Raw genomic sequence first — 15,124 nt, 5'->3', positions numbered from 1 at the left:
TCTTGTACGCACTGTCCTCGCAGAGAAAGTGAAGGCCAGAACCACAGCTGGAAGTTATTTTCTTAACATTACTTTTTCATTGGAGCAGTTGCTATGATTGTCCCTATTTATTCCACAAATGAAACAGAAGGTGAACCACAACACCAATATTCTGTGGTCCTCACACACCCTGGGGAAGCTTTCTTTAGAGGATCCTCAGCACATACCCCGAAGAAGAGAAGCAGAGTAGATGCTTTTTATTTTGAAAAAGTTTTCCTTTTCAGGTTGGATATAGTATCAAATTTGTGGTTTTCCCTCTTTACTAAGATCGTGAGAAGAAATGGAAAAGTACCGTTGATACCTGGGGTTTTTGGTGGTGTTTTTTAAGGGAGGTGGGTTGCTTATTCGATTTTGTGTTTATGTTGTGAATTTCTCTTTAACTTTTTGCCATTGGAAAGTTTCAAACTTAGCAGGAAAATAAAGTCAGTGAGTGGTAGAAATTTAAAACATTTTAGAAAGCAATAGGGAATGTAAAGAAATACTCTGTTCAAAACTCTAGAAGAAATTTGACTTTATTCTGATACATATTCTGATTTGTCTTTGTTGGAGTAGTAAGTCTGACTCCCACACAGAGTTGTGGGGTTAACATGTAACTCATCTAATTAACCAATGTCATCTTCTCTCATTGTGTGATGTCACATTGTGATATGCTCTTTCCAAAGCATTCTTAGTGAATGGTTTCTCTTCCCACTATATGACACTGTCATACAAGAACACCTTTAAAGAATTTTGCTGAGTCTGTTCCTACGAGGCGTTAAGTGATTTATATGGAGTTATAATCAGCCTCAGTTTCTTTGAACTTTGCGAAGTGGTAAGGTTGCCAACGTCTTGGTCTCAGGTTCTTTAGCTGAATGATTCTAGGAATATGTATGGTAGATACTACACTGGTGACATAAATATCTGTTCTACCTTTGAGGATAATGGGACCAGGGTGGGACCTTAGCCTATTTGGCACAGCTCTCATGGGACTCCAATATAAATAAAAAACATCCCTCCCAGCCTACATTTTTTCCAAGATTCTATTTATCAGCCCTGTGAATATGCCTTTCAAATGTGATAATTATCCATAGCTTTTGTCAGCTAAGTGAGAGCCCTCTCTCACACAACCCCATCCTCTCACTCTGAAATTGCAAACAAAGTCAAAACAAGAAAATCTTTACCCTCAGGAGGAAAACAAATTAGCATCATCGGCGTGGTCCACAGGCCTTTTGTAGCAACAATTCTTCAAGCAGGAGTAGAGATCAGAGCTTATGCAGGCATACAGAAATCTCCTGATGGGGCAATAGCACCTGTGCACATCCCTGCACAAAGAACACTTAGGCTACTTTTTTGAATTATCTTAATGGGATAGCTGTAGGATGTTGGCTCTGCAAGTTAGGTTATTATTAATTATTATTATTAATGCACATGTATCCATTTTATCTAATCCTTTCCACACAGAATTTTCTTCCAGTCCTTTCTTTTATATTCAGCTTCTTTCTTCTACACTGTACAACTGAGCCAGCTGGTTTGGCCTCTTTATAAGGTGTTCATTCTCTCATCCCAAATGCTTTTCACTTTATGGCCTTATACCTAAAAGTTTGTAGCTAGTGCACATGTGCCAAATTTATCCATCACAGCTTTTGACTTGATGAAGACAAGCTCATTCCAACCGGAGTCCAGAAGCTTTCATCAGTACTTAAATAAATTAGAATCATAAACATTTTAGAGAGATGTTAACAGAGATTGTATATGAATTGAGAATTATCAGCTTTGCAATTGAGATCCCAGATATGCAGCAATCATGTTTTTACTCTTCAAAAGACAGGCATCCTTTGCTTTTCTTAAAATTATTTTTTCCCCTGGAGTCTCCATTGGTTTGTATGGTGCAGCTGTGAAATAAGTAAATTATTTTCTTTCTTACTGACTTTCATTCTTTACTTTATTACCACACAATAATTTTTCAACTGCATTTCTTTTGGCATAATTGATTTCGAGCCCTGGTTGGCCTGCCAGGTTGGATCTTTCCGTCTGTTGTGGATGTTTGCTCTACAAACAAAATCTAGGTCTTCATCAACACTTGCCACTTACCCATGCCAATATTTGTTATCCGCTTCACTAGCCAGTCGGTAGCAATGCCAAGCAGTGACATCAAGAGAACACAGGCTTTTCACATCAGCAGTCACTTTGAACTACTAGTTGTTTTTTGCTGCTCAGGGGAATTTATGTCGTGGCATTGATTTTGACACTTAACAACACTGCAGAATCAAACAAATGGGGAATCTAAAGATAAAAGACAAATGTCACCTATGGGTATCAATTTCGTGACCAACATGGTATACTTCCCATGCAATTCTCTCCCCCACCTCTTATCTCCTGTTGAATAGAGTTTAAACTCATTGTGTTTACCTTACATCACACGCTGCTCATCTTCTGGATTTTTTGTTATTTTGTGTTTTGCCTTTAACACTCCTAACTCTACAACTTCTATTGCTATAAAAGGTACAAAGGCCCTTAAGGTGTGCCTTTTCTTCCAGAGATAAAAGCAAGCTTTGCTTCTTTAATGGTATAGTCTGACAATCAACATCTTCTACAGAGGCGACATGTCCTAACTTGAGGACAATCCTCAAGTCAGTATAGCAGTAACCAGGAAGAATCTTAGCAATTTGGAAGGTGCACTCACAAGAAAAAGTACTTTAACCAGGAGTCCTGTCTGCAGGATTGGAATTTTAGTAATTCCAAAACCCCACAATTACATTTATCAGCTTATAATCACCATACAAGAGCTGTCAGAGTGGGATTGCTGCATTTGTCCCCCCTGTCAGCACCACAGCTGGGGTGTGAGAAAACTCATGCCTTCACACTGCAGCAATATAATTTGTCTCTTGTTTTGGGCTGTATCTGACGTGTCAAAACCCGAGGCCAGAGGGAATCCACCATGCTGTTCTACTGCCAGAAATGCAAAGCAGAACCACACATTAAAAAGTACCCAATTGGAAGGGGCATTCCTTGACCAGCAATCAAATATAGTAGCAACATCCACTCCTGGGATGCCAAAGGGTACCTTTCACATGACTTCATGCATGTGCGTAAGCCGTGTCACGCCAAGACACTGCATACAAATCATATTACTGGGCCTTTGAAGCCTCGTGTGCCAATAGAAATTGAAAATACTGTCCATGAAGAGTGTCTTGATTGATAATGAAGTTTTATCACAGTAAAATTTCATGTACAATGATCTTATTTTCCTAGTGTACATTTTCATGCTGTAGCACATTTTCTATTAATTATGGAAGATATTTTCACTCACTTTTCCAGTGCCTTGGAACTTTGCTGAATGCCAGCATACATGCCAGCAGATGGACCTCTGGACAAAAAAGCAGATACATCTCCTTTCCAGAAAGCAGTCTTCTAGAAGCTTATTACCATCTATAAGAAAACTTTATGGAAGAAAGAGAGATACACTCTTTCAGGACCAGTTTCTAGACCGCTCAGGATTTACTCGTTAAAAACCACAGTGCTGGTGCTGAATAAATAAAGTTAAACTAAAATTAACTAAAAATTAAGTTTAACAGTAGTTATATTATTGTACGAGGAATAGATTATGCAGTTTTACTGTTTACTTCAGCCATTTCTAGGAAATTTTAAAATTTTTTTCTTCTTCAAAATCTCTAAAATGGAGACATCCTTACATACAAGAAGGCAACAGGAGTATTTTTCTTTATGCCTTGTTTTCTTTTAACATCAAACAGTTTATAATTGGAAATGGCGCTCCCCCCCTCATTTTCTTTTCTAACAGACACCCCTGAAGGCTGTGCTGCCAGGTTAATACTGCAGGATGGACATTACAAAAGAGGAGTTACATGAGTGTCATTTAGGTAAAACAAAGAAGCCAACTGGTGCAAGAGTTGAGCAAACAGCCATTTTGACTACAGACAATCTGTACAGACAGCTCCAATATGAGGTTCAAAATTTGCTGTGTTTACATTCGGTGGCATTGCTGCAATCTTTACTTCTGTTAAAGAGTGCTTTGGTTGGATTAGCACTTTGAAGAAGTTTTGCATATGGCAGGAAACAACAGATTGGTAACAGTTCTTGTCACTGTGGCACCTACACAAAATTCAGATTATAAACTCAGAAAAGTGGAGAGAGGGTGGAGGAGAATATTTAAAACTGAATTAATGCCATTTCTCTAGTGCTAGTGCAGCAGCAATACATCTCCTAAAAATTAGCAGACTATGAAAATCACCACCTGACATGCTGTAGACAGAATGACATAGACTACATTTGGCTACCCAGGTGTTTCATTACTCTGCTTATGAAACTGTCTATATCCTCCTACTCCTTAGGCCATGCACGTCCCACAATTAAAGAGTGAAGGAAAAACACACACCAGAAATTGTATTACATATTTTCTAAAACATAGCTTTTTAAACCAATGAAACTGCTATTTAGTTTTCCAAAATTGTACATCAGAGAAGAAAAACTTGTCATAAGACAGCAGATATTTCCAAAAACAAATAGCCTAAAACCAGCATGAGAAGAAACATCAGTGCAAACAGACATCTCAGTGGGGCACTGCTAGCTGGGGTTCTCAGCAGAGGTGACTGAAACTCTCTAAGGAAAAAGAACAAAAAGAGGCAAGTCTGAAGTGGTTTCTTTTAACATCTTCCTGAATTTTCCAATCTAGGGAAATTTCACTACAGGCATTTCCACTGGCTTTAGCAACACTGAGAACCTTATTGAAGACAAGATTGTTGCAGGCGCAGCTGTTTTTAGTACTGTGCCAATTAAACTTGCTCAGGCCAATGGTATTAAATACTGGCAGCCACACAAGTGCTAGCAGTAACAAAAAGCAGCTTGGATGGTGCAAACTCAGGTAGCCTCCGAAAGCTGCAGAGACCAAGTGTCTCCCGTTGTGTCTGTAAATTTAGCCTTTAAAAGTAGTAGCTAAGTGTTTTCAGGAATGCATGTGAAACTGCTGTATTATTTTCTTGAGGAACTGTAGCATATTCTGCTGTCATTCCTTCATGCTTAGAGATATTAAAGCAACTGAGGAATGAAACAGGGAAGATCACAGAGTTTTAGAATCTGTTCTGCATATAAAAATTATCTAGAGGTAAAATCCTAACCCAGTTGGTGTTGTGGTAATTGTAGCATCTGCTATATCAAAGAACCACAGTGACTGGTTTTCCTGAAAAATGATACTCCATCTCCTCTTTGAAAGACTTGAAGGCTTTTTTAATGCTGTTTTTCAACGTGGAGCAAGAGATACTGAAAATACTTCATTAGCTTTATTTAAATTATACACTATAATAAATAAAACATGAAGATTACAACTTCAATAGTAAGAATTAAAACTGCTTGTGCACATGCATTATGATTCCTTCTTTAACTATTGGTCCCTAACCTCTTTCACTGGATGCAGAATGAACAATGCTGAATTAAGCAGATATCTAATACTGCTTGCTCTCTATTCACTACAGACTCATCGCTTCTCTGTGTGCTTAATTTCCTTTAACAGCACTCCCACGAGCTACAGGGTTGCTTTTACTTCTGAAGCACCAAGATTAAAGAAAAGATATTAATCAGCATCTAACAGGACTTGATTTCTTAATTTTATGCGCTATGAAATACCCAGAATATTTATGGTATATTGCCTGTTGACTTCAGTAGTAAGCTACTCTAAATGAGACCCCAGCATCTTAAGATCGGCGTTGTGAAAACACATCCCGCAACCCCTTCACAACATCAGACTCAAGTGATGTGGCACATGGTATCACACAGAAATTTTTGATAAAGAAAATATCTTACAATTTCTTTAGCATTCTGTAAAGACTACTCAGCAGCTTCAGTCATGATCCTGTTCTTCCCTCCCCCCTTCTAATTTTCCTAGAAATGACCCGGAGATTACATAGAAAATAGCTCATTTTACTGCACAACTCTGCTCCAAAGTAGAAAAATCTATTCTGCACACTAAAAACTGACATGGCTCAGTGTGCGTATGAGGGTGAGGTGGGAAGCCTGTAGTTAACTTAAGGTTATAACATGTAAAAGGTATGAAGTTGTATAGGCAACTGTGTGCTGGATTCCACAAATTCAGTACGACTGTGTGTAATGTAAATAATTTTAATGAGAAACGAAAAAGCTCAAAGCGGCCTTGCTTTCTTAACCAGACAGTTGTTTTGTTGTTTTTTTTTACACCTGTTAGGACTACATTTCTCTCCTAGCGTTTCCTTTTCTTCTTGTACAGACATGCACAAATTGCAGGCCAGAGCATCACCTCTTGGTCCAAGATTTGACATACCTTTCACATGCTGGAAGAAAAACCATAAAGAGAATGGAAAGGCTAACACTTGGTTTAAAGGAGAGCCCAAAGGGCTAGGGTAAGACTTGCCCTGAGGTGGGGATGGTGCCAAGGGCTGTGCCCGGGGCCTGCAGCCTGTACAGCACAGCAGCTGCCCTTACACTCCACTGGGTTTTTCACACCTAGGCCTTTCAGCAGTCAACATCCGAAAGATCTTTAGCTAAGTGGAGGGCAACCCCCATCAAGGCTGTACATCATTATAAAATTCAGGTAGTAAGGAGGTCTCTGGTCCAACCTCCTGCTCACAGCAGGGCCAGCTGTGCCGTCAGACCAAGTTGTTCAGGTCTGTGTCCACTCCGGTGTGGAAAACGCCCGAGGAACCCACTCTGCTGCCCGCCTGTCCTCAGCATGGAGAAGCTCTTCCTTACACCCAGCCTGAACATCTCAATTCACCTCATGCCCGTTGTCCCTCAGCCTCCCACCGTGCAGCACAGTGAAGACCCCACGGGTGCTGGGGGGCTGCCGTTAGCCCCCAGCGCCATCTCTTCCCCGGGCTGAACCAGCCCCGTCCTTCGCCTCCCCGCACGGGAGGGGTGCTCCGCCCCGGGGACCCCGCGGAGCTCTCCCCCGCGGGGGGGCCCGGCTGGAGGCAGCGTCAACGCGGGGCCTGGGGAGCGCTGGGCCGAGAGGGGCAACAGCTTCCCTTCCTCCGGCTGCCGCTGCGCTCCCACCGCCCGCCCGGCCCGCAGCGCCGCTGGCCTCCCCCGCGCCCCGCGGCGCGGCAGGAGTTCGTTCCGCCCAGCGCCAGCGGGCTATGAGCCTGCGTGGAAACACCGCTGCGACTGCCGCTGCGGGGACGGCGGCATCTCGTCGCCCGCACGGCCGGCGCCGCGCCCGGCCGGCAGGGGAGGGGCAGGCGGCGCCTGCGGCACGCTGTGCCCCTTCACCCGGCGCCCTGGCTCGCCAGCGGCGCTCCCGGGCAGCCGTCCCCGCCGCCACAGCGGCCCCGGCGCACAGCACAGCCCACGCCGCCGCCCGGTCACCGCTGCCGGGCGGGCCGGAGCCTCCGCACCCCCGACGGGCCGGAGGCAGCCCAGGAAGGGGGGGTGGGGGCAAAGCTCCCGCTCCGCCGATTGACGGACGCCGCAGCCAATGGGTCGGCAGCGCGGGCGGGGGCGGAGCGGGCAGCCGGCGGGCCGGCGCCGGGGGGAGGCCGGGCTGAGGCGGGGCCGGGGGCGGGGCGCGGGGGCGGGCGGGGCGCGGATTGGCCGGGGGGCGGGGCCGGCGGGGGGTTTCTCCCGGGCTGGGGTGACGGCTGCGGTTGGGGAACTTCAATTTCGTGTGTGAGCGCGAGCAGCGGCAGCGGCCGTTTGGGCGGCGGGGAGCGCGAGCGCCGGTCCCGGGGTGAGGCCTCCCGCCGGCAAGGGGGGGGTGGCGGCGGGGAAGAGGAGGACGACGCCGCCGCCGGGCAGCCGCAGCGCTGCGGCGGGGCGGGGTGTGGGCGGCCGTGCGCCGAGGAGCCGCTTTGCCCCGGATCCGCCGGCGTTTTTGCCTCGGGCGGGGCCGGGCCGGGCGCTCGCCCGACGGTCAGAGCTGCCCCCTCCCTACCGGCCCCGAGCGACGGCTGGGCGGGCGGGCGGGCGGTGGGGGACTGTCAGAGCCGGGGCTGCCCGGCGGCGGGGAGCGAGGACGGCAGGGGGCGGCAGCGGGCCCCGAGGAAGCGTGTCCGGAGCGGCGGTGGGGGAGATCCCCTCCCTGCCGCAGCCCCTCAGTGCGGCGGGGCCTCTTCCCCTCTCCTCGGGCGGGCAGGAGCCTCCGAGGGGGGCTGGCTTCTCTCTCGCTCCCTTTCTCCCGCCTTTCCCTGGGGGTTCGGGCGCTGGTTCCGGCGAGGCGAGCAGTGCCGAGCCGCTCGGTTTCAAATCTCCCTCGCGGGGCTGCCGCCGCGGGCAGCGCCCGCAGCCTCCGGCCGCCCGCCCGCCGCCAGCCCGTCCCGCCGCGGGGCCGCACGTCGGAGCTCCCCGGCCGAGGCTGGGGCCGGGGCTGGATTCTCGTCTGCTGGTGTTATGGGTCCCCGATTCCTGGCCTGAAGCAAGAAGGAGAGCGGTGTTTTCCCCCCAAAATCTGTCCCCATTTCTGTCGGTTACTCTCCCGCACTCGTCGCGCGAATACTGCGCGAGGAGAGGAGATTTTTAAATTTTTTCCTCCTAGAGAACCACTCTGCATTCTGATAACTTCGTCTGTTTGCAGCTTGAGCTGTTTCTGTCTTTCAGCTGTGAGCAACTGCAGCAAAATGAGCTAAACAGGACCCTGCACTGAAGCTGCTTATCAGTAATTAGGTGGGGGATGAAATTGAGGAAGACTGTACATTCCTAATTTCTCTTCAGGATTAGAATAAAAGTCAGTGTAGAATTAGTGTATGTTCTTTACCTGCTATTTTTTAAAAAAGTCTACCTTTCAAGATCTGATGACCTGGCCTCTAAGTGAACGTTGAAGTCTTTAAAAAAATCGAAATTTATAAATTTAAGTCCGAAGTTCATTTGTAAGGCTTTGATTACAGTGCTGTGAAGTCTGAATACTCTCAAAAGAGCTGTTAACACCGTGGTAACATTTTTAGTGTGGCATTTTTCCACAGGTGAAGATCCCACTGAGTTGAAGTTAATCCCTTTTGATGTTAGTAGTATTGTGCAGGCATGTGTATGGTTAGAATAGAGTTAAAGGAGGTTACTGTACGAGTGATCACTGATTGACATAAAGGGAGTTGGTTTGAGGGTTTGTCAACTTAATGATTATGATTTCCAGAAACAACTTCTGAAAGAAATCACTGCCAGGGAACAAGTAATAGCCAGCTAGGGAATAAACTTAGGTTAAAGTGCTTTGATACCAGTAATGACTAGCAAGTAGTTCAATTAGGATGTTTTTTCTTCTTGTAAAGCTGCCTAAGACCCATTTTTAATTAAAAACATGTAATTTATAGCTTTTTCACTGATATATAGTGCTTTGCTTAGCTTTACTGCCTCATTTTCCTGCCTGCTAGTATGGGTGCTTCCAGAGTGCTAGTGAGATGCAACAAGCACGTAGTTCTGCAAAACTCAGCCTTCAGCAAATTCTCATAAACTTGCATATTTCCAGACCTGGAGAGTTTGAAATGACAAGGTGCTTCTTTAATAAAACTATATAAAAAAAATAAGGCTGCATCCTTTGGTGTGATATTTTTTAAGTTTCAAACAGCAGATAAATTCAGTCCCTAAGCTACAGAGCCCACCGGTTATAGAACAGACCCCATTCAGAACCAGTTTTGTGGCATCCTGGGTTACGCAGGAGCGGCCCTGAAAGGGTATTCAGCTGAAGCCTTCTGCTTCAGCTGCTACTGTCCTCCCTTCCAACCAGTTTCCATTCCTGCTTTCCATGCTGTTTTCTATCAGGTGTTAACCTCTATGGTGGGGAGTTGAGCTGCTTTCTCTTGTTTAAATTGCAGCGTTCCTTCCATGTTTTCAGAGGTTGTGGATCTCAACGTTTATATCAACAGTCTGTACCTGTGGCAGATGGGCTTGCGTTGTAACGATGTCATTTAGAGTGGTCTAGCCAAGACTTTAAAAAATACGTATATTCTGTATGCACGTATCCTGAAAGTGTAGAAGACGGAGAGTTCAAACTTCTTAACAGCCAGGGCTTCCAGGCTTCATTCCTTTAGAAAATACACCTTTTGTTTCACAAATCTTGTTTCAGCAATTGCAGTCAATTCATAAGAAATTTCTAATTTTATTACCACTTCTTGATATAACTTTAAAAGTAGGAGCAAATAAAGGCAGGTCTCTGAAGCCAGTCTGACTTCTTGATGTCTGTTAATGGGGTTTCAGTGACAACGCTGACACTGAAGAGCTCTCATTAGAGAGGGTAACCTGAAGAATAATTCTATTACTTATTGTGTTCAGTATGATCTGAATCTTTTAGTGAGTGTGGATATAGGCAAAATATGCGTTTTTCATGTAGCCAACTCCCGAGTCATACATTGGATAGCGAAGTGACACAAATGTGGGTCATAGGTGGAGAATGGGAAAGTGTTCTGGGAAGTAGAGACCGTTACAGGAGGTTTTGTGGGTTGTGATTAATAATAATTGGAACATAAGTTCTTTTTAAGTCATTGTTCAAAATAGGTATATAAACAACATATAAAGTACATGGCAAGGTAATAAAATCTTTCTTTAGCTAGCGCTTATGGGATTCCTTTTGAATTCCTTTTTGAATTCTGTGTTCACTTTCAGCAGTAAACTTTAGAAAGTTGATAGTAATAACCTGAAAGAATTTTAAGTTACAAGAACTGGGAAGCATGTTTCAGTACAAAAGATTGATCTATTTAAGGATCAAAAAGGGAGGGAACAAAATAAATGGTGACAGATATACCTGTAACATGGACGAGAGCAGACAATAGTGGCTATGAAAGGATTCAGTGGCAGGAAAAGGATCCAAATGGTTTACATTTTTAATAGCTATGCCTGTAGTATACAGCATTATTCTAATTATTGAAAAAGGACAAGTTTTCTACATTTAATTTACCATGTGTAAGTTTCAGTAGGGTAAAAATGATTTTACCAAAGGTTGTCATTAGATATTTTTAAAGCAAGATTGAGTGCTTTTCTGAGAAAGATGTTCTAATTCAAATGGCAGTTTAATTCTAGAACTGATCTTAAGTTGGGGGGAGTGAGAAGAGGGAAGGTGGGCTTTCTTCCTCATTGCAGGCAAAATTAACCCAAGAACTGCTCATTGTATACTCACACAGTGGCTGGACACAAGAAAGGGGATGGGAGCAAGAAAAGGGGATGTGGGAGCATGTGATTGTGTTATAGCCTGGGTTATATGAGAAGTCAAACTGCATCGTAAGGGGTTATTTCTGGCTTTCTAAATTGAAAGAAAAGACTCTGCTCGGTTTTAAGAGCGTTAGACTTTATTATAAGCTGCTACACTTCAATTTTTTTTTTTTTTGCAAGAGAAAAAAATCAAAGTGCAGGTTAAATGATTGTGTGTTTTTTCTCTTCCTATTTGGAAAGGTACTCACATTTTAAAAAGATATTTTCTATTTAAGCACAGTTCACTTTCACATATCTGTTTTTCTAATTCACTTGATTGGTGGGCTAATTTTTGGTGTAATCTGACTCCAAATTTAACTCCCCCTTACAGGTAAAGAAGATACTGTGCTATTATCCAGTTGTCATAGTTAATTGCACTCTACTAATCTTCAAGACTTCTATTGGACTGAAAGGTAATTTGTGATTTATTTTTTTTAATATCAGAAAATAAACTATAGGAGTTTACTAAAGAGGTGAAGTTCTGTGTTCTGTTTAAACTTCTTAAATATTTTTGCTGTTGATGTGATAAATTTACATGGTTTAAGTTGTCAGTTTCATATTATTATACAGGAAAGAACATATTAATGATGCAGCAAATATTTTGACTTTTAGCAAGTCTTAAATTCTTAATTTAAAAGTTTGTGATATAAACTCTGCTGTGAAGGTAATTTTGCTAGTAACTTATTTCCTCCATAGACTTCACCTTGTCTTTGAGTGCTTTGTAAAGATTTACAGACTAAGTGAAGGCCATATCAACAGAATATTCATTAATTACTATCGGGTAATCCAAAAATAGCCGTTGTGTTTGGCTAGTGAAATGAGAAAAGTATGTTCTGTGTATGGTATGAGATTATAGACTCGCATGTAATGCAAGTGGGACAGCTCAGCAAGAATACAGGCTTGTTTATTTTAACAGACTTGGGGAAAAAAAAGTTTGTTTTCATGGCAGTAGTGTCTGATATTTTAGTGGCACTCTGCAAACACTGTGTTATAGCAACCATGCAAGTGCTGCTACCTGCCCAGCAAGCTGTATAGTCATTTCTGACAATAATGCTGAATCACACTCTATTTTAGTTTACATCTCATGGCTTGGTTTCTCCATTTTATATTATTTATGTAGTTCCTTACATCTGACATAGTACCTTGAAAATAGAAACAATCAGAAGAAATCTATGGATTAGATATGTAAAACTTCAAACCACAATAAAACAAAACTCAAATCCTGTTTCCCTTCTCAAATAATTCTCTTCACATTCTTGCCTTCTACACTCCTGTATCCTGGGTTTTTTCCTAGTTCTGGAATAAAGCTGTGGCTGGATCTTTTTTCATTCTTACGAGAGTAGAGGACTCAATTATAGGTAATGTTTATGGGGTCTCATAAAGAGAATTTCAGATGCCTACCCTTTGCTCTACACACCATAACTTCCTTTGATGATGGCATGATGTCTCATGATTGGACTCAAGTATGAGATGCTTTGAAGGCCTGACTTCAGTTAAGTTCACTTTTTGTATAAAAATGGATTGGCTGGCTCTGAATATTCTCAGAAGCAGGTAGTAGTGGGTTTTGAGGGGATTTTTGGTTTTGTTTGTTGGTTTGTTGTTTTTTTTTTTTCTAATGGAGATAAGGTACTACTGCTGTTCGTCTATGTAGTGCTTTTATTAATAGTAGCTTGGCTCTTCAGAGACATTGCATTGCAGAAGGATCCTGTCTTTAAAACTGAAGACTTCTTTGTCAGTGTCTAGGGGGTTAACTGGGTGTTTTACTTGATATTATATCTACCATGGTGCTCATATTTGTCTGTGTCTTGGTTTCTCCTCCCTGGATTCTTTCTGAAGGGTGTGATATGGCCTGTCTTTTAACTTACCTTGCTGTTATGAAGTGATGCAGCCTGTGTGCTCTATAAGGTCATTGTTTGAAGACTTTGACATTGAATAGTAAAATAGGGTTAGCTAAGGTCAGTTTAAAGGGAACTATGGATTGCCTTGCTGCTCTAGGTTTGAATCTTTCTTTTGCTTCTAACATTGTCTATGTGGTTTTCTGTTTGCAAAGCAGTAGTTCTGGAGAAATGTTCTGTAGGAAAAGATGTTCAGTTACCAGAAAGTAAAAATAGACTCTAAAAAAGAAGTGTGGACTCTCTGAAAGTTCAGTTTCATCTTAAATTGCTTGCACTGATGACAAAGCAGAGTTTAACCAAATATTTATTGTTGAAATTACTCTGTAATTAGTAGTGTTGTACAGCTAAATGTAACACCAGATTTTACTGTAAATTACTGCTATCCCATTACTGTGGCTTGAGAAGTATAGACTGTAACTGTGGTATTCTTTTTAGTGGCCTGGATAAGAATTTGACTACAACGTTTTAAGAACATAGTTTTTGTATTTTTAATAACATTCTTCAGTATGTATTTAAAATGCATGGTGTGCTCTCTTACCACAACGGAAAATTAGAACAGCTTTTTCTAATTTGAAATACTCAGTTACCCTGTATATGGGATTCAAAATATATATTCTTATTGCAACCTTTTTAATTCTTACTAGGCAGACCTTTAAATTCTGATTGACTCAGCATGTATCCTACTTCTTCAGAAAATCAAACCAAAATTAAAAACTGATCATACAAATACGCATTTGGGTTTCATGTTTGAAAAATTTTATTGCTTCCAGTTACAGAACTAAGGATTCATTAATAAAATATTTTAGAATATACTGAGTATGTCCTGTGAACTCATCTGAATTTGAACATTTCGATTTTGGATCTGAAAGTTCTTCTTCAATCTCAAAATACGGCATTTTGTACTTTGTAGACACTATTTGTAAATGAACTATTTGCTGTTTCCTCAGCTGGAAGAAGCTGTTTTGTCCCCTTTGGCTTAGTTCTTTTGAAGTTGTACTTAAATGCTGTATTTAAATAATACTGTAACTGCTCTTGTTCCATCATCAATCAATTAAAGAAATGGGGCAAAATAGCAAGTCTATATATCATTGATCTTCTCTTAGAGGACTGGATTCTTTTTCTTGTATGGCTTTTTGGGTACTTTTCCTGGTAGGATGTTGCATTATTGGGCCATGGATCTGAAGCAAATACAGTGTCTAGAGAAAAAGAGGAGGCAGTGGGAAACCCACAACTGATACCTGAAGAATGTTGTAGCATAAGCTTCATGCTTAAGTCCATGTTTGGTCTTAAGGCTGCTTTGTCCCCTCTGTAGTCAACATAAGAGGTTATCTACAATAGTGGTCAGAGGCAGCTGATTGGATCAGCTGGGATTGCTACATATCTGTGCCACTACTCCTTCTTTACAAATCCCGATGCAAGTGATTTTAGTATTAAACCTGTTCTGGACCTCTAATAATCTCATGTTAATTAACTTAAGCTGTTGGATATTTGGGCTCACTTTCACAGTGTACTTTCCCTACTCTTTCTGGGCTCGAGGATGTGTCTTACAGAAAGCAGTTAGTGGTTAGTGACATCTGTGCACTTACAGGTTTATTTATTCCCCCCCTGGGCCCTTGAGTATGATAATTGCTTACAACATGAGACCATTGCAACTTTTTTCCAAATACGTCGAAATATTTTTGTTTAGAGGGCTAAGACTGAAATCCATATTCACAGTCTTTACCTCTTAATTCCATTCAGTAGAAAAGGTGAAACACACAGCGTACTAAAACATTACATTTTTTTGTCACAGTTGAATTTAGTCCCAGTGTCATTTCAGAAAGTAAAGATGTTATCTAAGTTTCATGGGATAACTGCAGAATAGAATAATGACTTAAGAGTAGAGACCAAATACCTGAGGTATTGGGGGGGGGGTGGGGGGTGGGGGGTGTAGTTTACACTATTTCCAGCACGTTGTTCTTGTACTGTACCAGAAATGAAGCTATATGTAAGTGAATTTGGGAATACTTCAGTCCGGTATTATACGTGAGAAAATGGTTGGAGAAAAGGTGCCTTCTCCT

General features: G+C 42.5%; 1 protein-coding gene across 17 annotated transcripts in view; it reads left to right on the top strand.

Annotated features, from left to right (window-relative positions):
- Positions 1–7,648: 7,648 nt before the first annotated feature.
- Positions 7,649–15,124, top strand: part of EPB41L2 (erythrocyte membrane protein band 4.1 like 2) — a 131,119-nt gene continuing 123,643 nt past the window's right edge. For all 17 annotated transcript variants that reach the window (XM_074862505.1, XM_074862498.1, XM_074862504.1 and 14 more), the window contains exons 1-2: positions 7,649–7,729; positions 11,501–11,582. The gene's annotated coding sequence lies outside the window, so the exon portion shown is untranslated. The remainder of the gene's footprint in view (positions 7,730–11,500; positions 11,583–15,124) is intronic.

This window comes from Strix uralensis, chromosome 3 (genome assembly GCF_047716275.1).
Source record: "Strix uralensis isolate ZFMK-TIS-50842 chromosome 3, bStrUra1, whole genome shotgun sequence".
In the NCBI taxonomy this organism is placed as follows: domain Eukaryota; kingdom Metazoa; phylum Chordata; class Aves; order Strigiformes; family Strigidae; genus Strix; species Strix uralensis.
This window is presented reverse-complemented; position numbering and strand designations above follow the sequence as displayed.